Consider the following 25,161-nt stretch of genomic DNA (forward strand, 5'->3'; position numbering starts at 1 on the left):
TCTAGGTCTTTAATTGACCGGGTTGGCTTTCCAGCTAAGGTCGAGGGTGTATTTGTTCTGGACTTCAAACTGGAAAGCGAACTTATGTCGATATTTGTAATGGTTGTGCGTTTCGGTATACATTACTCGTAACTTAATAATCCTATTTTGTTTGCCATTAGAGCATTCAATCAACAATAAATCGAGCCGAAGCTTAACCTCTTTTGCACAGCCCACTCGATTCTAAATTTATCGCTCGATTTCTATGACCACCCAAATCGTATAAATAGCTACAATATTTGGTTTGACAATGTCATAAGTATTTCTGTGGCGACTTTTTTGATATGTAAAGATTTCCTTTTCTATTTATTAATAGAGGTTCATTAGAGACGCCAATAAACCGGTAGAGTCAGTCCCCATCGCACGGGTGAAAAATGTTTTGTTTATCGTTCAGATGCGAGTTTCGATTCGAAATGTTTTGTCTCCTAATGAGAACTAATGAATGCGTTGGAGTCAAAGTCTGCGTTTGATGCCCGCTCAGCCACCGGTTTTCCTTTATCATTATTATTATTTTATGCGATCCGGCTGGTGGGTTGCACAACAACCCACACAAGATGGGAAAATCGGAGACCGAAACCGAAACCAAATCGAAACGGTTTGAAAACTGGTCTTCGATCTGCTCTGATTCGATTTTGGGGAATGACAAATGCATTTGAGATTAGGATCGGAGATCTTATCGAGTCTCAAACTAATGGGCTTAAATGTGATGACAATAAATTGATTTCATGATTATGGGAATACGATTTGGAATTTATGGATGGTAATAATGCAATTTGAAGTCATTTAGATGTGAAGATAGTGGCATATCTCGATTGGAATTAAGATATTAAAAGGTGAAACGCATGGCATTAAGATATGTGGAGGGGAATAAATTGAGTTCGTAAAAATTCGTAAAGAAAATAAAACTAATGTAAATTAATCTCTGGTTGCACAATTTACGAAAACGCTTCACGTCTCACACCACAAAATATTTATTGCTTTTCAAATAAGCATTTTAATATCCTGCATTTGCAGGAAATTTACCAGCTTCAATTTTCACACTCCCCCGCGCGTTGGAGACATCAAAAAGAAAAACTTCTTGAATGCTTCGTGTTTTGCTTTCCATTTTGTGGCTTCTGTAAAGTGTTTTCGCAGAGCGAGAGTAAACGCTTAAGGCGCTTATGGCGGGGAAAAGTTCAAAAATCTCATTAAATACAACAATATAAACATGCAGCAACAAGAACCATATACTAAATATTTATGCCCGGCTGTAAAAGTTCATTTTTTTCGCCTTGCTCTCTTTTCTCTTTCTCGTTTTCTGTGTATCGCATTTGGTTGGCTTTCCATATAAAAATTGTGTAAAATAATAAAAATAATTTCAACGACAATACAGACACAAAGCGTCGCAAACACACTCGCACACACACACAGCAAACACACACACACACACGCGTGCAACACATTGTCGCCCCAGACGCCATTTTGGCTTTGTTGTTGCGTGTAATGGATGCCGTTATGTGCAGAAGCAGTGGAATCGAGAGGGGATTGGGGGTGGATTTCCAAAGGGGGATCGGAATCGGGTTTGCGATTCGCCTTTTTGCATTACTTCGACTTGAATGCGCTCTGTGCAATGGCCAATGCACATTCGCCCCTCGCGACCGTGGCATAAATATAATTATTTCGTTATAAAAATGCATTCCACACTGCAAAGTTGGGTGGCAGGGTGTATGGTGTATTCCTTTATGCGACACTTGTCCTCAAGCATTCCACACCATTCGCACACGAGAGCCAAATGTTTATTGCCCCGACATTACCCGACATCACCCGGGGTAACCCCCTCCCCCCCATCCGCCCACGTCCATCCTTTCAGTTCGAAATTCCACTCAAGTGGTTTTTGGTCCTTTCTATGCGCTTCTCATAAATATTAGTTGGCTGGTATCGAGTGTTGTACGATATTCTGCGTAAGCTAGAGCTTTGAAGCTTACATAGGGCTGAAGAGAAATACTAAATTATGGTTTATACTAAAAATTATTTGTTTTATAATGCCAATTGCTGATATGAATCCTTTATGCTTTTGTTTCCTCTGTTTATTTATGTGTTTTAATTTTAACCCTTAGAAACAATTACTTTGCATAATAATTAACTTTTATTTCTTTTTCTCATTGCAGTTTTTAAAGCGCTCCTGTTCTCAGAAGTCTACAAGTTAAAGGAATCCGCGTAATACTTGCCGAAGTGGGAGTTGGCTTAGAGGTAAGTCCATCGAATAATAGAGCCCAGGCAATTGTCGTTGGCATTTGGGTAGAAATCCCATACCATCTAGTCAGATAACTGCTACATACATTGAAAGAAATTGTCAATTTGATGAGCCATTACAAAACGGAATTAAACGAATTAAAACTAAAATTGCACAAAAGCAATATGAACTCGACAATTTGAAGTTTTAGAAATATTGTGCTTGGGTTTTACTGAAGCAATAACAGCCTCGATATAAGGAAAACAGCTTTCTGAGTTTAAGGTTTGAGTGCCATTCAGTGTATTTCATGGCCTGTCCTTTCTTCACGTTTCCAGTCAACTGATTATAATAACACGATTTATCAAATGCACGTAAATTACAATAAATTAAACACGAAATTAATATTAATGACAAAGGCAGGCGCGCACACACACGGGCAGTTCTTCTGTGTGGTCGTGTGGGTGGAAATGCGGTGGTAGTGGTGCGGGGGACGATAGATGAACGGGGGGAGATACGAGATACTCGCACACAAACATGCATAAATACATGCAGGCAATACGCTTGTACGCATACATATCTTGTGCGTTTGTGTTTGTGTTTGTGCAGAGACAATTGCCAAATTAAGTGCATGCCTCTGTTCCAGCCACGCCCCGTTTCACAGACAACCCCTCTTCCTTCCTTGCACATTTTCCCTGCCCCGCCGCACGCAATCTACGCCCCTTTCCCCCACCGAGCTGCACTTGCTGCATGCGATCTTAAATATGAAAATCGTTCTTTTGATTGCAAATTTGCTTATTTGCATTGCATTTGCGAGACCCGCAGTTAATAAGCTCCGGACATAATAGTCCAAACACACACTGAGGCACTGAGCGAGTCCTGCGAATGGCGAATGCCAACGAATGACCAAGCGATTGATCAGGACTTGCTAACTGAATGCTCAATGGGGAGCGAGTCCTGCAGCCATCCTGGCGCTGGAGAAGGGTCAGGAATGCGAGACTGCAGGCGGAAAGGGAATGGGGATGGGATGAGATGGGATGGGGAAAAGTGGGTGGAAAGCTCCTTTGTCGATTGGAGATGCCTGAGTGAATTCCCCCTGATGATTCGGTGATTGGGAAATGCCTAATATGGAAGCCACATGATAAGGAGTTTAACCGCATATCGTGATTTCTTATTTGCATTTAGTCAAAGAATAATGAATAATCTATACCTTATTAAGCACTATAGTTGGCATAGTTCCTAAATAAATTCTTAAATCAAACAGCACAATATTTACAAATGAAACATAGTATTTTTGCACACATAACTTGAGAATAAGTAGCTTGGGTTTGTAGCATTCATCTATTCATTAACACCAACTAATTGGGCACTAAGTAACACTCACCATGAGTCACAGTTTTCATTATCTGTGATTTGCCTTGTAGTCGCCTCGCCGGCAGCTCATCCTTAATTGCAATTGCTGCAAGGACTTGCAGAATTTTGCATATTTGATGAGCCTGGCTCTCACTCCTCTGCCTGTTTGCATATATGTACATATGTATGTATGTCCGTTCCGAACGTAGACCGTCTACGTACCTGGCTTGTTGAGTTGCAATTTGGCCAACAAATTATGCAACAGCAGTGGCAACAGCAGCACTACTGACCCAACTACACAGTGGCCCAAGGGGGGGGTGTAAGGGGGGCTATTGAGTGAGGGGGTGGGGGTGGAGCGAGTGTCCGTTTGCTGGCGCGTTGACTTTACGGCCCGTCCGTCGGACTCATCCGTCCGGCCCTGTTAAATAATTGTAATTTATGGCATTTTACACAAATAAATATATGGAAATCAATAAATTTACCTCACACACAGGCACACTCTCTCCCTCTCTCTCTCTTTCTCTTTCTCTCATTGCCTCTCTCTCTCTTTTTCACTTACAAAGAGTATACCCAATGGAGTTGGGCCTCGGTTTTTGGTTTTTGGTGCATTGCAAATTGCTTTTTGCTCTTGCTTCTGCAGCTTCTGCTCCTGCACTCTGTGTGCTTGTTTATTGTTATTTGTGGACTTTAACAATTATTTTATGTTGTCACAATTTAAAAAGCTATGGTGAAAAAGAGAGATAGACGGCACGCAATTCACTGGCCAGGCCAGTCCAGGCCAGGCATTCAAAATTAATATTTTCCCCTATGCTTTTTCATTTTTCAATCATTGCATTTTGACTTTTTTCACATACACTCTCGTATTTATATGTCGGCAATATTTTGCATTTCAATTGCGGTTTTTTGGTGGCCACTGGCCAGCAGCATACGCACACACACATCCGTTTGTAGACACATAAAGACTATAATAACTCTGTCAATTTGACTGGTTTTCTGCTGGGGCGTTACACATTTTGTTAACTTTGCACGATGGTTGCTATTGCTGGTTGCTGGTTGCTTTTCAAAATTGTTTTGGTTTGTGAAAGAATTTTCGTTGGCATAATTATTCTTATTTTAACTTATTTAAAGCCTGGTGGTGGTTGTCCACAAAAAAATGCATTCAACTGTCAGTTTGAACAGGACAAATCAATTTCACTTTCGATTTGAATATCTCAAAGCTCTCAATTTAGTCGATTTGATTTGAATCGGATGGAATTTCCATTGCATGCATACTGTTTGATAATGAAAAAAGGCCAGTATCCTTTTTCAACTAGTACGTTTATTTTTGGTCAAAACTAGTTTTGTAAATTGAACTTGGTAAATTTTAATTCAATTTTCCTTTGCATGTGACACAGGAGCGTACCACAAAAAAAAAAAAAAAAAAAAAAAAAACATAGTCCGAAATGCACAAAATTTATTTTCATAAATATGTTTGCCTATAACTCGCAATGTCGTATGGGTATAGTATAAAATGTCGTGTTGACTTTTGTTTGGCTTTGCACATTTTGTTTGTTTGCTCCGTTCGCCCGCTGCTTTTTACATATTGTTTTTTTTTCTTTTTATTTTGTCATATTGGAATATCGAAATTAATTAAATTGTGTCAAAGTTATTAAATTTTATTGTCAGTCGCCATAAATAAACAAATGTCGTGCGCAATACGCTCTAAGCCTATAAATATAAACATCACCTCAATCTGCCCCGCACCTCGCAACACTTTCAATTAGAATTTATAGAAATTTATGATTGTTTATTTGTAATATGCCCCTTGTTATCTTTTCCTCTATTTTTTTTCTGTTCTTTGCCGACTGTTTGTTTGTGGGCTTGTTTGGGGTCACCTATGCCCCTCTGCTCCCCTCTCTTTCTGACGGGCTCCAAGCTCCCCTCTGCCCCAAGTTGCACACTCCTCGCACTCGTTAGTCACGCGTTCGGTTTGCCGCCGCCTGGTGTGAAAAGTAATTATGAACGCTTTATGACAGCCGGTCAACTTCATTCGATGTCCATTAATTTGGCCACACTTAACTGTGTTCGATGCGTTTTTTCCTTTTTTCGCTGGGGCTTTTCTTCTGTACTCGCCGCTTGGGAACAGGAAACTCTTTTTTTGGGGTTGAGGGATTGTGGGTAAGGAGAAATTGTATATTTAACATTGTTTGTTACTTGCTGAATTTAATACATTTTATTGCTTTCCTTCTTCACGCGTCGTAAGAGTATATCAGTTAAGCGGATTTTATGGAATATTCAATTCTGTGCCTCGATACTTGTTTCCGTGGCATTATCTAGGTTATAAATGGTGAAATAGTGATTGGAGTGACATATAGCTCATCAATTTTGAACTTGAAAAATGGTCGTTTTATTCGGTTTGTGTGGCGCAGTGCCAACTATTTTGGGGAAAATTCTCAGAGCTCCCAGATCGTGAGCTTTGATTGCATGCCAACTCTCCTTAAACGTCGACTTACCTCCATCGCCTTTGTTTATCTTCGTTTTTATGTGTGTTGTCTCAGCTGGATGCCGAAAGAGACGGCCAGAGACGGAGAGAAAGAGAGAGGGGGACGCGCCCCGAAATTCCATCGACGGTCACGTATGATGGCCCATATGTGTGGCCAACTCCCCTCCTGCTTTTTGGCTTCCACCTTGACTTGGTCTTGGATCTCGTTTATGCGTTTGTTTGTATATGTTTTTAATCAAATTTATTACACTCGCACATGACGAACATGCCATCTCCCTCTTCCTCTCCCTCTTTCTCTCACCCCTCCCCACTCATATTTGTCTAATAGAAAAATGGTGACCCAAACACAAACACAAACCCGGGAATTTCCTTTCTTTTTGAAGGGGAGAATAGCGTTAATTTTTATTATGCATTCGTTGACTTCGTCCGTCTTTGGCCTATAATTATAACATAAAATTTTTATTGAAATTTCTGAGGCATTTTCATTTGGAATTGGGAGGTAGGGGAATGAGTGCCGGACAAATGAAATGAAAGTAATAAACAATTTTTTTCATTAATTTATTATTGCACACAGGATGGCTTTGGATTGAAGTGATGCCATTATAAATGCATATAGCAATCAGGCTAATTTAATTTACCATAAATTCTACAACAGCAAAAAATATACAATTTGACATCGAAAATGTCGCAGCTCCCAAACAAGAATAATAATAACAATAATATCAGCACAAAAGCCTGGTCAGCGAACCAATGGCGGTTAAAGTCAACTAACAAGTATAATAATAATAATAATAATAATAATTTAACTGTCAATTTCAGCAAACGGCAAATTGAAAATTCAAACGCGAACATGCAGCAAAAATTATTTTCATGCATTTTTCATCTCGCTTATTAGCTGTGTAATTTCAAACTAATTAAACTGGAAAATATTGAGAATAACAAAGGAGTGCAATGCAAGCAAGGAAATTCCGAAATGCAAGAGCCGCCCACGTGGAGAAATAAATGCAAAAAATTGCATATAATTATATATAGTTGCTAAGCATATAATTCACAGTCTAATGGAAGTTTAACCCATATTTATAGAAGGCTTGCACAAATTTGCGATGGCAATTAAAATCACTTTTAAGGGCATTTAGGATCACATTAGGTGGCCATCAGCGAGCATGTTGCTTCTTTGGCCCGGTTAAAGTGCATCTTGTGTTGTTTCCATCAAATGCCAGCCTTTGGCAGTGCACAACACACGCCAATGGGGCATTAGCCAATGGCTTTTTATCTACCTGTAAGCCCTTTTCGTCCTTCGTCCTTCGTGCCCCTTGTGCACCCCCATTCAAGTCGCACCGTGTTGCCCCAAAGCACTTTGTGCTGTTAGACCGTTAAGTTTTTAATGAAATATTGCCGGGGCGTTATTTGTTTAGTGCGCTTCATCAAATCCCACCAAGCAGTTTGATTGAAAGCTGCACAAAGAAAAAAAGAACGAACTTCAACTGTTTTTTATTTGTAACATCAGTTCTCTGAGGTTGCAATGCCAGGAGTGAGTGCATGGAGTGATTATAGGGACACATGAAAATAGGTGCACAATTTCTCGCAGTGTGAGTGGGTCCATTCGCTGGCCATTTTAGTCCGCAAATGGGTTTGCTCGTTTCCTTGGCCGCGTGTGCTCTCTGGCAGGTGCCGGCTTTCAATTTGCTTTCAATCGCATTGAAATAAAACGCTGAAAGCGAAACCGCCAACAGCCAGCCATTCCCGCAAGAGGCACGCAAGAGCGGCATGATGGAGGAGCTGATGGATAGGATGAGGGGGTTGGCGGGGTGATGGGGTGCTTTTGGACAGAAAGCGTTAATAAATTACGGCCAGCAGAGATTATTATATGTGGCATGGCAACTTATGCACCACAAGCGCGCTCGAGCCTATGAAGGCCTCTCATGTGTCACGATAGAAAACAATTCAATGTGTTTTCTTTTTTCGCCTTTTTAATTTCCCGGCTTTTTTTCACCCCCCCACCACCGCGGCGGTGTTAAGTTCTCAGGTGGTTCAATGTGGGAATTGAGTTCGGATTGCGTACCGCTCCTTCAAACACGAACACAAAATAATAAAATGGTGAAAAATTATTTGACTTCGACTCTGACACGGAAACGATAATTAAAAATCTCACTTTTCATAACCGTCAAGTTGTCAGTTTAATATTTTTTTTTGTTGGCCATTTACATTTACAATTTAGCACTGGAAAAAAGTGGGGTGCATGTGTATAACTGCCATATGCAGGTGATCGTACGTTTCCACTTCTCAATGCGATCCTTTTTTCCAGTATCGATTCGAAATGCAGCTGTGGTCCATTTAGGAGCGAGTGTCTTTAAGTCGCTCGGTGAATTGAATGTTCACATGAAATTACAAGACAGTCCAATTGGGAGCTGTGAGGGGGGGGTGGTGGATGGGGGAGGTATAGTTGCGACCTGGGGCTCGAACATGCTATATAATGCCCGGAACACTTGACAGAGCCCTGGGACTTGCCTCTCTTTCTAGCCCCCTCTCTCCCTCTCTTTCTCTCTCTCTATATAACTTTCGGTCCCTATTGCACGCATATTTCATCTGTGCTGTCTGAATTTTTGAAGTGATTTCAAAGTGATTATTTTTTGACACATGGGGCAACACCTGCGTTGCATTTGCAGCTGCCTTCAATGGGATAGGTATACATATTGATATATAGCAATATAGTTTATATAGTTGGTGTGCGCGTTGCACACAAATGCATATAGTCAAATGAGTGCTGCCTCTCTTTCACTCGGCGCAGCGGCCGTCTCTGTCGCTCTCGTTTTGCGTGCGCGTGTTGTTTGTGTGTAATTATATAATTTGACTGCTGCAATTATGTTGTTCGCCGTTAATTGAAATGTAAACGTCATCATTATGATAAGACGACGTCGGGGTCACCACTCTGCCACATGGCTGCAGAATGAAAGAAGAAGAATGGAAAGATGACGATGATGAAGATGGAGATGGAGATGCAGATGATGATGATGATGATGTAGAAGTGAAACGGGTGGAGGAGGTGGACTACGAGACGGGGAACACCTTTTGTTTGCGTGCATCTGGCGGCAGAACGTGTCAATTCCATTTTTGATGGCTTCACACGCTTCAAACGCTCACCGGGTGGATCGCTTAAGTGGGTGAAGGGTACGAGGGGAGCCTGTGTGACTCAGTAAGACTATTAGCGACTGATTCTTGCAGTCATTATTTAAGGACAAGGACCACACGGGCGAGAAGTCAGCGAACTCATTAAAGTTTGCCCACATTAAGATGCTCGAAAATGGCACAAAACAGATAGTCCAGGGTTGCTGGCATTACAGGAAGTGCGAAATGGTGGAACAGTAATAACAACTTCATGTGCTACTTGAATACTGTTCTTGTTCCAGTCAAGAGACAAACTTGTGTCCTGGCGTGAAAACGTGTATGAAAATGAAGTAAGGAAATTATGTTAATATGGATGATGCCAAGTGGAAGAGGGGAAGTCCGCCCTCAGGCAACCCTTACAATCGAATTTTGATATATTTCAATGGAAATCGAAGTCTGCTGATTGAGGCTATATTCTGTTTCTTATATATGTACATATAAGTTATTTTTAAGAAGAGATGACAACCCTAGAAGGATGTGTCGGCGAGTGTTTGCGTCTTCTGTCCAGTTTGTTGCATTTGCCTTCGCATTAAGTTGGCACTGCCATTCATGTGACAGGTCATATGAGCAGGGCAACCCTGCAGCCACGCCCCCTCGCGCCCATGGCCGAACTCCGCCCACTTCCTTCCTGGCTGCCACTGTCTGCGTACGTGACATTTGGCGGCGCCACCGGGAAGCACGTAGACGGAAAATACTCTGTAAATCTGTACGCTCTTTTACTTCGTCTCCACTCGTTGCACTTCCTTTGACCGTTGAAGTTGGAGAAGGTCAAATGCAGGGCAACAGTTTCGGATTCCTTAACATTTTATAATAACTTTAAACCTGGATCACTTGAATGTCATATTGAAATAAATATATTACATCAACTTGAATCAATAATTATGCACTTACTATCTATACTGTGATACATATTTGCAGCACAGGGTATTTTCCAGTCGCAACGCGCTTTTCTGCTCTTTCTAGCCAGCATTTTTCGCAGCGCTTCTTGCGCTTTTCGATTTCGCATTTTGCAAGTTCTGGCTGCACTTTTTTTTCTTAACTTCTATTTGGCGTCTTTCGGTCGTCGCAGTGGCAGTCTTCTTGGGGTTTTTACTTGGGTGTCCGCTCGGCTGCCACTTTTTTTTCTCCTACTTTTTATAAATATTTTTTTTTTTTGTTTTTTGGTGGCATTTTCCGTGCTGTTCCGTCGCGCTCTTGTATTTGCCCCTTGTTTACAACTGCGACGCCGACCAAGCGCAAAAGTGTTTGTTGCCGCAGGACTGCGACTGAAACTTTGAGTTCAGACCGAGACGGGACAGAATAGCGATCGAGGACGCGAGTCCTGCCATAAATTTTGCTTATCTAAACGGAAAAATACAATTTGTAATTGAAAATATTTTCGTGCACATACACACACACACACACTCTCGCACTTGCACTTGCCATGAGCTGGAAAGTTGCTTTTAAGTTTTTTTTTGTTTTTTGTGTTCATTTTTGCTTTTGGGAATTTTTGTACTTTTAGCCTTTTTTGTTGTCGTTTCGCCGGCCTCCTGATTTCTGGCTCCTTCTCAAGTAGTTTTTTGATGGCCACTTGTTGTTGGACATTTCTAATGGCCGGGGAAAAGTTTTTGCATTGTTTGGTCGCCTTTGCAGCCTTTCTGTGCGCTTCTCAATGAGCTTACTTCGCGAAGTATGGCAATCTCTCTGATTGGTTTGTTTGCTCTTGTTTTTGCGACTTGTCTCTGCTGGTTAAAGTTATTCAATATTGCCATTTTTCACTCGACTGCCTTAGTCATTTCATTGATGAAATCTAATACATATACACTTTCACAGGCTCAACACAAAATAAAAGCGCATTGGAAATGCAAGTGCTTAAATATGATACTTGTGTAAAAGCGGCCAACATTACTCATTTGAAATTCAATATGTATTAGCTGTATTTTCATAGTAATCCCAAAGTCCACGAAATCGTTTATTGAAGAAAATACTGCTATATTGTCCACGGTTTCGCTAAACAAAAACGTAATTTATACATTTTCATTGTGCTGTAAACTCAGTTCGCTTTTTGGAAACCAAATACAGCGCTCGAATCTCATCTCAGGTTTTCCTTTCTGTGTTTTCCGCGCTTGTGTTTTGTGTTTGAAACGCAAAGATTTCGATGGCCCGGCGTTAATCAGCTTAGCGGAATTATGAGCTATTTTCCCCAAGCGCCCCTCTCTGCGCTTCTCATGGCATTTACCTCGCTTATGATGCAACACACTTTGCATCGTTTGAATGCGGCTTAGTCGCAGTTGCATAATCGCTTGTCGCTTAATCCACTTATTGATTGACAATATTGAGACCCTTTAAAAGCCCCACTACACCCATCCCACCTAATGGCAGCCCAGGGCCCACAAATCGTTTTAATGCGTTCTTAATTAGCTGCAGTCGCTGGATGGCAGCTGCAACGCTGTTGGCGTTTGGTGGCACTTGTTCGACATTTTCAATTGGCCGCATTACTTAAAGTGCACAGCCACGTTACCCGCTTTTCCCCGATTTCTCCGCTTGCTCCAAAAGTGGGGCCTCTTGGCTCCTGGCTCTCCAGGCTCTCCGCTGAGTAACCCTTGAAACCGCAAGTGGAAGTGAGCTCTCGCCACTTGGCAGCAGAGTTGCATTTAGTTGCCATCTGCGAGGGCTTAAGTATATAAATGTGCACTTCCCGCAAACACACACACACACACATGTAATACCATAGTATAGTGCGATATAGATGTGTGTGTGTGTGGCTCCTAGGATGCGGATAAATAAATCCATGTGGGTAATATTTGACAGAAGTGAAATGTGTTCGTTCTGGCAAAACGACTGATGCGGAGAATCTTGGCCAAATCTTTACTAACGCTTATTGATGATGATGATCGTTATGACGGCGCTCTATGTGGAAATTAAGTGGCACGTGGATGAGTCTGACTAATGAAGCAGCTTTTAGGATACTCGTAAGTTTTAAGTCTTCATGCCTCCGGTTTTGTGTTTGTTTCTTTAATAATTAAATTTAGCCAAAAGTTTTACCTCTTTATTATTTGTAAATGCTTTCAATTCTGGCCAGAGATGTTTTTCTTGTGACATTCATTCTCGGAACGATTTCTCCACTCGAATTGCTTTGATGTAATTCTTGCAACTGGCGACTGGCTCCCCTCTGTGTTTTCTTACCTTTCCGCATGAATTGAAAGCGTTTGTTGTCGTGCTATTTTGTTGCGAAACTCCTTGAATACGTCGATGCTGCTGGGGGAGGGAGGGTAGGGGGGTGTCGTTCAGGATGTTGAGCATTTTAATTGTTTGCCACTTTTGGTGGAGGCAGCACAGTACAGCATAGCACGGCACTGTGGCAGCAAGTGCAAGTGCAAGTGCAAAAGTCGCAGCTTATGCCACCTGAAGAGCAACAAGTTCATCTCGCCGTCCCTTGCCCCTATGCGCTATACACACATTCTGGGCACAGGACTTGGCACTAGGATTACTTATATTCATATCCATATCCTTTTGCTGGAACGCAGCTGCAGCTGCCGCAAATTGCGGCACGACTTGTGGCATGCTCCACTTTTATTAACTTTTTAATGCAGCAATGCCAGTGCTTTCCCCACTTGCAACCCCTTCCTCCCCACCCCCCTCCGTTTGGTTAGAGAGTTTTGCCAGCTTTTATAAGTTTATGTCGAGCAGCTGTTGGCTTCTGTTCCTTGCTGCTTTTTGTTTGCCCCCCTTTCGTCCTTTTTTCTTAACTTTTTTTTTATTTTCTTTCTTTTTTTGGCTCATCTCTGGCATGCAAATCCTGAGCCCCACACCATCGCCCAGGATCTTGGGCTTACTTTATTGGCTTTTGGCTTGTGTGGGGGAAAAGTTTTGCAAATTAATTACATTTTATTGGGCTCGACTTGACTTGAGTTGGAATGAACTCGAAGTGTGGAGGGGGGAGGGGAGAGGGGGGAGGGACAAACTTTATTTGCGAGCCGGGCACAATAAGCAAGGGTTTAAAGATCAAGCACTTGGCCCAGCATTATTATTAATAATAATAAGCTAATGCCATCAGCATGGCCTTAAAAGATTCCATGGCTGTCGTCGCCGTTCGCTGTTCTGAAATGCATTTTACGACTTAAAAATTCGAAAGCTCGTAAAACCAAAAAGAAAAAAAAAACAGAATAAAATGGAATAGATGGGGGAAAGACCATAAAACGTCGAGTAAAATCGGAAAGTGAGGGGGGAAATACAATCATAGAACAAGTACGACAACGACAACGACAACGACACCCAGACCGAATGTGAGTTTTTATGGCTAATCAAACCTTTGGCACAGCCAAGATAAACATACGAAAGCGTTTCCACTGGCTTGAAGCAGCCACAGTGCATAGTGGAAACGAGCTATCTGCAGATAATTCATATTTCTTGCGCTGCGCTTATCTTTGTCATTAATTTCAATCAAAGCAATTCAAATTCATTGGGCTTCAATTGTCTATTTTCACGATGGCAATTATAATTGAACATTTTTCAAAATTCAACGAATATTTTATTATTTTCGTTTCCTGACATTTGTATGACTCCATTAAGTCGGCGTAATGAAATCAACTGAAGTCAAAAGCTTTTTCAAATTGATTTCGTTAGTTGATCTCTTCAAGACATTTTTTATCTCAAAGTATACTGAATATATTATGGATTCATCTAAATACGAACCGTTCATAGGCTTTCCAAAATATTATATTCATTTTAACGATTATGATGAGCAATGATAAGTCCAAAAACGAAGCACTTAGAAATTTAGATGGATTGTAAATTATCCTACGGCCCGAAAACCCACATTCTATTGTAAATTTTCCACGTTTCTTTTTTATACGCAACCCTTTGAGGTCGCTATGCATAAGCAAACAGCCTTGTTTGTATTCTCCCTACACCTGTTGATAAAGATCAGTGTCCATTATTTTGGGTGGCCCTTGGGCGTAAAAAAGAGTATTTGGAGAGGAAAAGGTAAATATGAAGTATAATTTTGATGATGATGCAGTGGGGTTCAAACTGGGTGGAATGGGCTGGGTGGGCGCTCGTGTACCAGCTGTTTATGATGCGTTTACGACACATCAACCAGGACACGCACACGTGAGTGAGGTAGGTGGGATCGTTAATGGCGCCCAACGTGGGACCCGCATGGTAATCGTAAAACTGACACTCGAAACTTCCCCCTCCAACGCCGATCCCCCCGCACTCCTCGCCTCTGGCGTGATAGTGTTGCACAAGAAGCGAAACATGGAACACGCAAAACAAACGAAAGTAAACAATCGGAGATTTTTGTGTAAAGCGTTGTTTTTCTCGACTTTTTCGGCTCAGCTTACACCAAAGTCGTGATTTTTTTTTTTTTTTTTTGTGTTGGTCGAGCAGAGCATAAAAATCCAAAAATAAATAAAGAGCACAGGAAAAAAGTGAATTTATTTTATACGTTCACTGCTCGTAAAAATCAATGAAAACATTTGTCAGGACAAGCTTTTCTGGCTTGATGGCCCACCTTGCCAATCTGCTAGGGGATGGAGATGGGAATGGGGATGATGTTGGGGAATGGGGCTACTGGGATCTGGGATCTGTTGGTGGAAGTTATTCCAATGAAATGCCTGCGAAAAGTTTTTGTGAACCAAGTTTCGTCTGAAATTTGTAGCCAGTGGAACCGAACCGAACCAAACCGAAGCGAAGAGAACCAAACGAAACGAAACCAAACCGGAGGGGAAAATACGAGGAGCCAAGAGCATGGAACTATAAAACTTGAAGTTTGAGTTTCTTTGAAACTGTTTTCATTTCTTTATTTATTTTCGCTCTCCTCCGTTAGCCTTCGTTCTATAGGTGGAAAGGAATGTGTTTGATGCAAGCCAAGTTAATTGGATTAACACGAGGCCCACACACACACACACACACACACACACACACACACACACACACACCCACTTTCAGTGTTGCGAAATTCGATTTATGGTCAAAATGATTTAATTGCCAAACATGGCCAAAAAAGTGAAGGCGAGATGAAGCTGCAAAGGGAATTTTTGTATTTTTCTTCTTTCTACTTGTTGTTTGTCCTTTGGAGTTCGGTAATGGAAGTTCAAAGCCGGGCTAAGAAAATTGCAAAGGGAGATGGATTTGGGGCTGGAAAACTTTGTCACGCACTCGGAAACTAATTTCAAGTACGAACTAGCTTGTTGAGCCGCCAGTTGATGGCAAGGCTTTTAGGGATATGAATTCCTCCTAAATGGGTTAGTTAGTTAGTAAGCAACCAATGGAGTTTTCAAAAATTCACTTTAAAATTAAGCACATAAAATGGTTTTCTCCTTCTCTGTTGTTTCGAAGTAAATGGACCCCAATTTTAATTTACCTTAAGTGAAAAGTGTACTTGTTAAAATGGAGCAATTACAAATTGTGTCCAGACCGAAGCTCACCTGAAGACATGTACCCACGGTGTGCCTTGAGAACCATCTTCGGGCTTCCATTACACGGTTGTTGTCCCTTCAGCAGCCACCATTCACCATTCCGCCATGTAATTTGGCCACCCCGGTGCTCCGGCCGCAGAAAAACTCATTTCGTGTAATTAATTAAAGCCAGCCACCCGGGAAAGGTCAACAACAAAGCCGGCGAAAAAGGGACAGTACCGAGTACTGCTGCTTACTTTGTGACTACTTCTGACACGGCTCAAGTGCATCAAAGTCGGAGGAGCATTCGGGTTTGTCTGGTAATTTGATCAACTCACTGTGCCTTGCCCCCATCCTGTTCACTTTCCCTTTCCCCTTCCCCTTCCCTTTCCCTGTCACTGTCCGTGTTCGTGTCCGTGTCCTTTTTGCTTTTGTCTTAAGGACATAACACATTTTTCCACATTGCTGCGCTGAGGTGGCCGGCTAATAATTTAGTTAAGTTGGGACTTTTTCAGGCAGTACGGCTTCACCGTGTTTCTTACAATTTTTTTTTTTTCCTACACCCGCTCCCATTGCTGGGCATATGGAAATCGGAATCCCATAAAATGTAAGCGTGGCTCAAGTTGCCTTTTGCAATCGCCATTGCCATCGCCTTCTGGTTTTTTATTCCTCCCCGTACACGAAATAAAATTAGCTCAATGAGCATTTGTGCAATCAAGTGATTTTTAAACAAGCAAACGGAAAGGGGTTTTTACGAAAGGGGGTTTCGCAGTAACCCCTGGGACGTGGCTGGTGAAAGGGTTGTCGGTGATATACTTACCACGGATACCACGGATACGGGCGGAACACAGAAACCCAACCTTAAACCCCTGGGACGGCGCGGGCTGTGGCAAATAAATTTCACACATATTTGCACACTCATACGGGGGCCGAGTGTGTGCTCAATAATTTTTTCTTTTTTTTTTTTTGCCTTCCCATTTTATTTTTCCCCTACAAGGTCGTCTTGGTTGATTGTAGTGGAAACAGCGGGGAGGGGGAGGGAGTATGTAGGCGAGTTCTTCCCTAAAAACGTTGACTCACAAGATAATAGAACCAATAGGAGGTGACCCAGACCTTTGCCTAAAGGGTCTCCGATTGTGGCGTTCATATGAGTTCTGTGGGGATTTTTGCATAATTTCATATTTACCAGCTGCTTATAATTTGGGCATTGCTATTACCTCAACCTTAGCTGTTTGTTTCATATCGAAATGTCTTGCCTGGGCTGCCAGTTTGTTTATCTGTGGGCAAACAGAAACCCCTTCCAACCAAAGAACATGACTCATGAACAGAGAGTAGCTGAGGGAAAGGGTTGCTCTCGATTCTCAGCTGCGGGTCTTCCGACATCCGAACCCAAAAGTAGAAAAAAAAAGGAGAATCGAATGAGACTGAGACCTTTGCATATAGGACTTCAGTTCGGTGGCGGTTTCTTTGACGATTAATTTGGTGCACAGATCATTGATTAACAATTGGCCATTGATTGGGGGTTGCAGGAAAATGCCAAAGGAATACCCGAGCAAATCGAGGAATCTTTTGTTCAATGTCTTCGCAAATTGGGGTTTTAAATAATTAGCTTATTGTTTGGAGAACCTTTTATATATTAGCTGAAGTAAACTTATTATTATTTGGTATAATTTTATATCCCTTATTATGATGTACTTCGATTGTAATATCAAAATGATATAAAACAACTATTTATTTATGTTTTTTTTTTGCTTTGCTAACTTTACAAATTGAATTCTTTAAGCCTTGCAGTAAAATAGCTCAGCGCCTCTTGAAAAGTAGAAGAAATGGCATTCGGAAAACCTTTGACTGAAAGGTGACTTTAAAATGTACAAAATATGTCAGAGCCGGAAAACTCAACTGGCAACATGCCGCCGCTCATCATCTTTACCAGAGGCGGCATCGTCACGATGATCATTATCATCATTTGCAGAGGTTACACTCAACTTCTTAGGAGCTTATTCCTTCTGCCCGCTTTCTTTTTACATTTTTGTCAATTTACCGCGAACTCAAGTCATTTGTGTGTGGAAAATTCTGAAGGAGGGTCGGAAAAGTGCGGGTGAATGGGTGATGTGGTGCGGCAACGGTGGCCGCCTGTCACATTTGCCGCGACACGATTTCCTTTGACTTTCCCCCGTGCCCCAACCTCAACACATCCTTATTTATTCCTATTTTTATGTGCTCGGGAGGAATAAAAAGTACAAAAAAAAAAAGAAAAAGAAAAACATACTACAAAACCAGGGAATAACAGAAACGGTAGCAACTGAAACCGAAAAGGGAAAATAAAATGGCAAAAGGCAAGCAGTTATTCTTGCTGCGCATTTTCACTCCTTCACTGCTTCACCCCATTCCCCACTCTCCATTTCCCACTCCCCATTTTCCATTCCCCATTTTCCCGGCGACATTCATTCGCATTCCTCCCAATTGTGTTATAAATTCAAAAATGAATAACGCACGTTTGCTTGCGGTTTGAAATTCCATTTTATTTGTATTGTGCAAAATGCTTTCACTTTTTTTCCTCTTTTTTCATTTATTTTTTTTGTCCTTCTTCGTTTTCATTCTTGGCTCAATTAAAACATTTTGCAGTGACATTTGTGGGGTTTGACTGAAGGACTAGAAAAAGTCGGACTTTTGTGACCAACCGCTCCCCATTTGAGTTTCTATATTTCCCCAATTTTTTCCCATTTTTTTTTTCATATATTTCGTTGAGTCGGCTTAAGGAAATTTTTTGTTATTACTGAGCATTTTGCGGGGTTGCAGTGAAAGCAATTTGGTTGATGTAGTTGTTTGGGGTTTCCCGGTAAAAAAGATATTACATCATGAATAGCAAAAGGTAAAGAGGACTTAGATACATACATAGAAGTGGTAGAAATGTATTGGGCATTTGAAAACATATTGAAGGTAAGCTTAAAGGACAGAACTCCAGGCATAAAATATAGACACATGGTGTCATCTCAACGGGATTAGTAAGTCAGGAATTCACGCTCTTTTAGTATTTCGTTACATAGAAGTAGTAAGGTCTTTCTAGAAATTCCTGCTACCAAAAAAGAGATGACTTAATCCACAATAAACGTTGATGAAAACAGCAATACAAAGATGGAAAACTCATTCAGCCTCCAACTGGCCACAATTATCCTTGCCTACACGAGTACTGCAAGAAGTCTCAATCAGAAAACGAGAATCCCAGAAATCCGAGGCCAATCGGGAGAAGCCGAGCCAAAGTTCCATGGACAAACGGCATCAGAATTTAATTCAATTGCAAATCCCATATCATCCCCACAAAGTTGAGAGAAACATTCAATTATGAATTCTGAGAAAAGCTACAAAAATAACAAAAAAAAAAAAAAAAAAAGAGAATAGAAGCCAAGCACACACACACAAGAATTGAAAAAAGAGAGGGGAAGAACTACAGAAAACTGTTTTATTTATCCAACATTTGACTTTGAAATGATGAAAATGCTAAAGCTAAAAGGAAAACCAGGGGAAAATTTCATTTGCTCTGACATTGTAAGTCACATTTGATGTACAATGCTGCTGCTGCTCCTGTTGGTCGCAACTTCGACTGATTCCTGCAGCATTTCCATCATTGATGGAGCTCCTATTTTTGTTTTTTTGTGTTTGGGGTATGACTGACCACTGAAGTCCACTTGAAAAGTATCCGCATACTAATTAAATCACGACTCTGTACTAATATTTTCTCGTTTCGTGTTTGTATTTACAGATTCCAGAAGTTTGGCGAACAACAAGCGTTACTGGAAAATTTCTTCAAAAATTTCGGTAAGTGGATTGGGAAGTGGAGCCGGAGCCCCTATGTTTTTTGGGCAAATTCTGTATCCAATATAACCACTCAGCTCTGCGTCGATGCTAAACTTATTGGAATTTCGAAAATGATAGCGCTGACATGAAAGTTTCTTTGACTTTCCCCCCACCAACGCCGCTGTCTGTGTCATCAGCCAGCTATTTCTTATTTCACTCTTATTGTGTTTTATGTCGCAACGGACACACACAACAGAAAAAGACAACCCAGAAATCGGCTTAAAGAGGGGAAATACGAAGAGCGACAATCCGAAAGATGCGTATCTTGTGGTCGGTCCCCCAAATAATAAGCCCCCCATCCCCGATTTTTCTCGCAGTGTGTGCGTGTGTTTAACTGTCTCTTCATCAGCATCTTCAGCTCAATATTTTCGATATGCATCTCATATGCGAGTGTGTGTGTTGCTTTTTATTGTGATTGTGTGGGCAAGAGGTTTGCTTTTCTTCTTCTCTATGGCTTTTCCAAAAAAGATACAAAACGTATCTGCAGCTGGCCGCCGTCCGACGAGCGTTTTGTTTATGATTTGTCAAGATCTTTTGGGCCGGGAAAATGTGTTTTAAATTGCTATAGAAGGCACATTTTATCACAGGGAAATGTGCAGAATTGGTACGATTTCTTTTACTTTCTTTTAAAATTACTGATAGGGTCTGTTACAACTTTTAAAAAATAGTTTTCCTTGAACTACTTATTGTAGCCTTCAAGTTGTTATTTTTTCAAGAGGGGAAAAAGGTATCACTTCTAGTGAGATTAAAATTTGCTATGTACAAGGAGTAGTAGTGGGGTTTTTGGTTGGCAAACTGTAAGTGAACCCTCTCCTCTTTCTAGTGCTAATAAATTCACCTTTTACCGCAAAATATTGCCCAACATTTGCGAAAGACAAACAGCTCAGCCACCCCCCTCTCTTCCCCCCCCTTCCCCCGCCCAATATCTTGGCCATATCTCGTTCTACTGTGGGCGTAGTGCCAACATAAATCTCTTCAACAATCTGCCATCCCCTACAGCAGCCGACTTTTCCGACTCCCAGCATTTTCCTGCTCATCTTTCGGCTCCTGTTTTCCCGCTTGGCTGTTGATTTTTGTCAACCTAATACAAAAGGCAAACAAAATTTGTGTTGGCATTTGGTTAGATTTGCCTGAGTGGGTGGAAAATGGGCGGGGGTAAGGGTAAGGGTAAGGGGCATGGAAAAGGCGGAAAAGCGGAAGGGAAGTGAAGTTGTGGGCCAGAGTTCATGGTGCAAGTGGGCACTGGGGACTCGACTTGATGAAGGAGCCCGGAAATCAAATATTCGATGAGTTGTATGAATTACAGGTGGCCCAAATGGGCTGGGGGATATGGGCGAAAGAAATATCGAGGCGATTATCGGGTGTTGAACGGAGGTTTTCCTTCTGAACCCGAATGACCTCTTGTAACATCACTGAGGTTCAACTTTCCTGCACAATGTGTGTATGTGTGTGTTTGGGTCACCAAATAGCCATTGCTAACATAAGGAGAGCAACAATTTTAACAATAAAAGTTGCCTGCATTGGAGTAATAGAAAATTAAACTTTGGTCTTTTAAATCAACTCTTAATCCTTCGTTTCAATGGATTGAGGTCACTTAATTTGCTGAACCAAAGGTATGGAATATGTTCATTACAACACGCCGTTACTTTCATGATATTAATTAAATTTCATACTTATTTGGTCAAATATTGTGCTATATAGTCGAGTCCCACTTGAAGGGAAAGAAAAACAAATGGCCGAATGCATTTCCCTTTCATTAAGCGTTTGTTGTTGTTGCTGTTGGTATTGTTGCTGCTGCTGAAGCTGGGGAACGTGTGGTTTATGTTGTTGTTTTTGTTGTTGCTGTTGTTGTTGGTGCTGCTCATGAGTTTGTTGTTGCAGCTGCCATTGGCCACCAAGTTGTGGCCCACATTTTGGGTGTTTTTCCTGCTGCTGCTGCTGCTGCTGTTGGCGATGCTGCTGCTCTCGGCCAAAAAAGCTTCCACTTGAGTGATGCCCCCGCCCCCTCTTGGCCAGCCACGCCCCCTTTTTCTTGTGCCTGAAAAGTATATGTGTATGTTAATTAAAGTCATTACGTGGAGGACGCCACCAAAAAGGAAACAAAAGCCCAAATGGCTGCCAATTGCACACAGCCGAAAAAAAAACCAAACTCAGTCGAAGGATATTAAATACATTCAAATATGTTAGTCTATAATATGTGCATATTTTATAGAAATATAGCTACTGCCAATAAGTTTATGAAATAGGAAGTAAAAAAGATACTACAAAATCTATTTCATCTGCTGATTTAGTGGAATCCAGCATGTTAGTATGTTAATTTCCTCTGTGCATAATGATACAGGCGCTGTGTGCGGAATAGGGTGTTGGATTGGGGTGGTGGGGTGGTGGGGCACACGCACACATGAGGCAGCAGCAGCAACAACAGAAGCAACAACAACTACAAAGTGAAGCCAAACGCTGCGCCAAATTGGCCAATTTTCATATGCATGCCAAGCAGCAAAGGCAGGAGCTGAAAAGCAGGAGCAACAGCTGCCGAGTCGAGTCGAGCCGAGCTCAAGGCAACAACACACACACGCACACACACACACAGGGCCAGTGAGAGTGTGGTGCAACAGGGGGGAGTGGCAGGGGCAGGGGCAGGGGCAGGGGGAAGGGGCAGAGTGGCAAGGAAAATCTCCTCTTTGGCATTGACATCAATGAATAATTTTCAGTTGGCGGAGCGAAGGGCAAGCGAAATGGGTGTGTTCGGTGTGTGGACCAACTGCAGACGCCACGTGTCAGGAGCATTGTTGAAATAACGAAACATGTGAGATGGCTGCACTGCAAGAAATGTTGTGTATTAAACGTAACACATTCCTAGTAGGGAAAACTATACATATATGCTTTATAGGAAGGATCAATCTGTCAAGGAGTTTTAAAACAATCTTTTTGTTCCCTAAATTATCTTACAATTTGTTATCGTTTACCAGTTGGTATCTGTGGCAGTGTATTCCATCGACATTGGCAACCATTCACCACCACACATCAACCTCATCCTCATCCTCATCCTCATCTCATCCTCATCTCGTCTCGTCTGCTGCTCTAATGATGCACAACATGCACAAAATGTGTTAATGACAAACCAACCAACTGCCGACTGCCGACTACTCGTGAGTTCTTTCCCAGAACTCGATCGCCTCCTAATGAGCCCCGCCCTGTTTTGTACCTGTTGCCCTTTCTGCGCCCCAGGTGCTCTATACACCCATACTCCCCTTTGCGGGGTGGTGGAGGAGGGGGCGTGGCAAGTGGGGGAGTTGCGCTAAGGTACGGACAACTTGAGTTACTTTTGCTTTTCAAATCGATGCTCCGATGCTCCGTGGCCAGAGTGAAGCAAATTAAATTGCTGCATGAAATCGAATTGCCAGCAGGCAGCTGAGGCATTCAAATGCAGAGAGCAAAAATGGATGGATGAGAAGGGTAAGGGGATGGGGATGCAGGAGTAGTATCCATAAGATACATTCTGGCCCTGGTCCGCAGCTGCTGCCTTTTGCAGAGCGAACAGGAAGAGGATGAACCCAAGATTCAGCAGACTTTAAATTGCTTTTGCCGCCCCCTTTCACCTGGCGAAAAAAAAATAGAAAAAATGCCAAAAAAAAAAAGGGAAAAAAATGTAGAAAATAGCTGCTGCAAAAAGAGTTCTACAAAGTGTTCGATTAAAATAGATATTTTTATGGCTTTTGCATTCGAAAATTGCATTAGGCAAGTGGTTGCTCGCCTTCCACGAAGAGGAAGAATTGTTTTCACTACCCAGATCGATCCATAAAGATATCTGTTTTCCTTTTATTTCATCAAGGGGAGAAACCATTTAATTCGCTCCAAGAGCTACAGTTAAATAAAATGTTAGAAGCTAGCGTCTATTACTCCGCATCAATAATGCATTTCATTATGATTTTTATACATTTTTTAAGAACATATTGCAGCGCAGATGCAGATACAGATACAATGTGTGTTTTATGCGGCTTCCTGGCCAAAATCTTAATTGAAAAATTCACATCAATATGCGATGCTGGACGACGGGTCGTTGTTTCCATTTGGAACTATGCTTTTAATTTCTGTTTTTCGTTTCGCTCTTTTTTATTTGAAACCATCCTTTATATCAAACCAACTCAATCAGGCAAATCAAAATGTTGCAAAAATGCAGCAAATAAACGGCATATGGTTGCCATTGTTGTTGCCGTGTTATCATGGTTTTTTGCGTCGCAATTGTTGTTACTTTTGTTGGCAACGCCTCGACAAGACCACAAACAACTCGTTAGAATTTGCATGTGAAATGCAAACGGCCAAAACAAAAAAGGAAGCTGAAAGCGGAAAATAGCCAACGCAAAAGGAACGAAAGAAAAAAACAGTGGAAAAATCAAAGAAAATTTAGCTAAAGATAAGCTCGTGACGATCGCTTTTATGGGCAGTCGAAGTTGTTAAAATAAATTATTAAAAGCTTATCAAGAATAAGATGTTGTTTGAGTATTTAAACTTTATTATGCATAAGAGTTAAACAATGTTTATAGGCTAATGCTCACTACTAGAATCCATGTTTCTGGTTGTTAAAAAGACATGTTTTTGAGTGCAATTTTGGTGGCGTGATTCGTCACGCGCTCATCTCCAAGCCAAACAGACATGGTACAAAAAGGTGAAAATAAAATAGACAAATACGCAGGCACAAACATTTCCGAGCTTTGTTAAGTGGAAAAGGGATGGGCATAGAAGCGAGATAGCGTTAGACTTTTCCGGGGGACAGTGTTTTTCCGAAGGGGGGCGGTGTGGGGGGTGGAATAGAAATATCTACGGGGCAATGAAAATTGGGTATTCGCAGAGTGAAACAGTGAAGCAGTGAAACAGAAACACCAACAAGAGCATTTGAGCATATATAGCAGCGGATGGCTATCAATTTGATATATCAATCAGAGTGAGGGCCAAAAGTGAAAAGCACGAATAAAAGTCCAGCCAAGAGGAAGGGAAATTCATTTGGGTTTTTATACGTTGCTGCCACGCCCACTTGGTGGGGCGCAAAACGATGGGCGAAAGAGGGGCGAAAAAAGGGGCGGTGTGAAAGGTAAAATAGCCTGCACATTTGCCCAGCGGCAAGATAATAATTAGTTTTAGTTACAAATCAGGTATTTTTGCATTTGCAGCGAAACAATGCAAATAAAATGATATAAGCTTATTTCAATTGTATTTTCGTTTTCAGTACAGATCACAACGATTTGTTTTAAACTGCCACATTTGCTCATTTGAGGTGCATGTCGATAAATATAGATTTCAAAAATATTGTTTCCAATGCGAGATTGATTTTTATGACTTGTTTTTCTGGTTTTTATAGCCTCGAGGCTATTAATATATCTGGCTGTATGGTAAATAAGGACTTGGACTTGGATAATAACATGGACAAACAAAACAAACAAACGCACATACGAGTATAGCCATGGCATCTTAAGTCGATATTTGATATGGTTTTATTATTTTCTGCCCGTTAATAGCCCTGCCTTCGCCCGCCCGACCCCCAAAAACTTGGCCTTGAGCTGGGCTCACATGTGCAAGTGCTCATATGTACTCCTCTTATACGCCTATATATATAATATATATATTTGTATATATATATTTATATATGTACATCTGTGCGTCCCGCTTTTGTCAGTCTGTTT

At 41.5% G+C, this 25,161-nt stretch overlaps 1 protein-coding gene across 1 annotated transcript in view; it reads left to right on the forward strand.

The window, feature by feature from the left end:
* Positions 1-25,161, forward strand: part of LOC120455991 (midnolin homolog) — an 88,259-nt gene that overhangs the window by 45,542 nt on the left and 17,556 nt on the right. The window contains exons 3-4 of the mRNA XM_039642548.1: positions 2,187-2,268; positions 19,389-19,444. The gene's annotated coding sequence lies outside the window, so the exon portion shown is untranslated. The remainder of the gene's footprint in view (positions 1-2,186; positions 2,269-19,388; positions 19,445-25,161) is intronic.

Source organism: Drosophila santomea, chromosome X (genome assembly GCF_016746245.2).
Source record: "Drosophila santomea strain STO CAGO 1482 chromosome X, Prin_Dsan_1.1, whole genome shotgun sequence".
In the NCBI taxonomy this organism is placed as follows: domain Eukaryota; kingdom Metazoa; phylum Arthropoda; class Insecta; order Diptera; family Drosophilidae; genus Drosophila; species Drosophila santomea.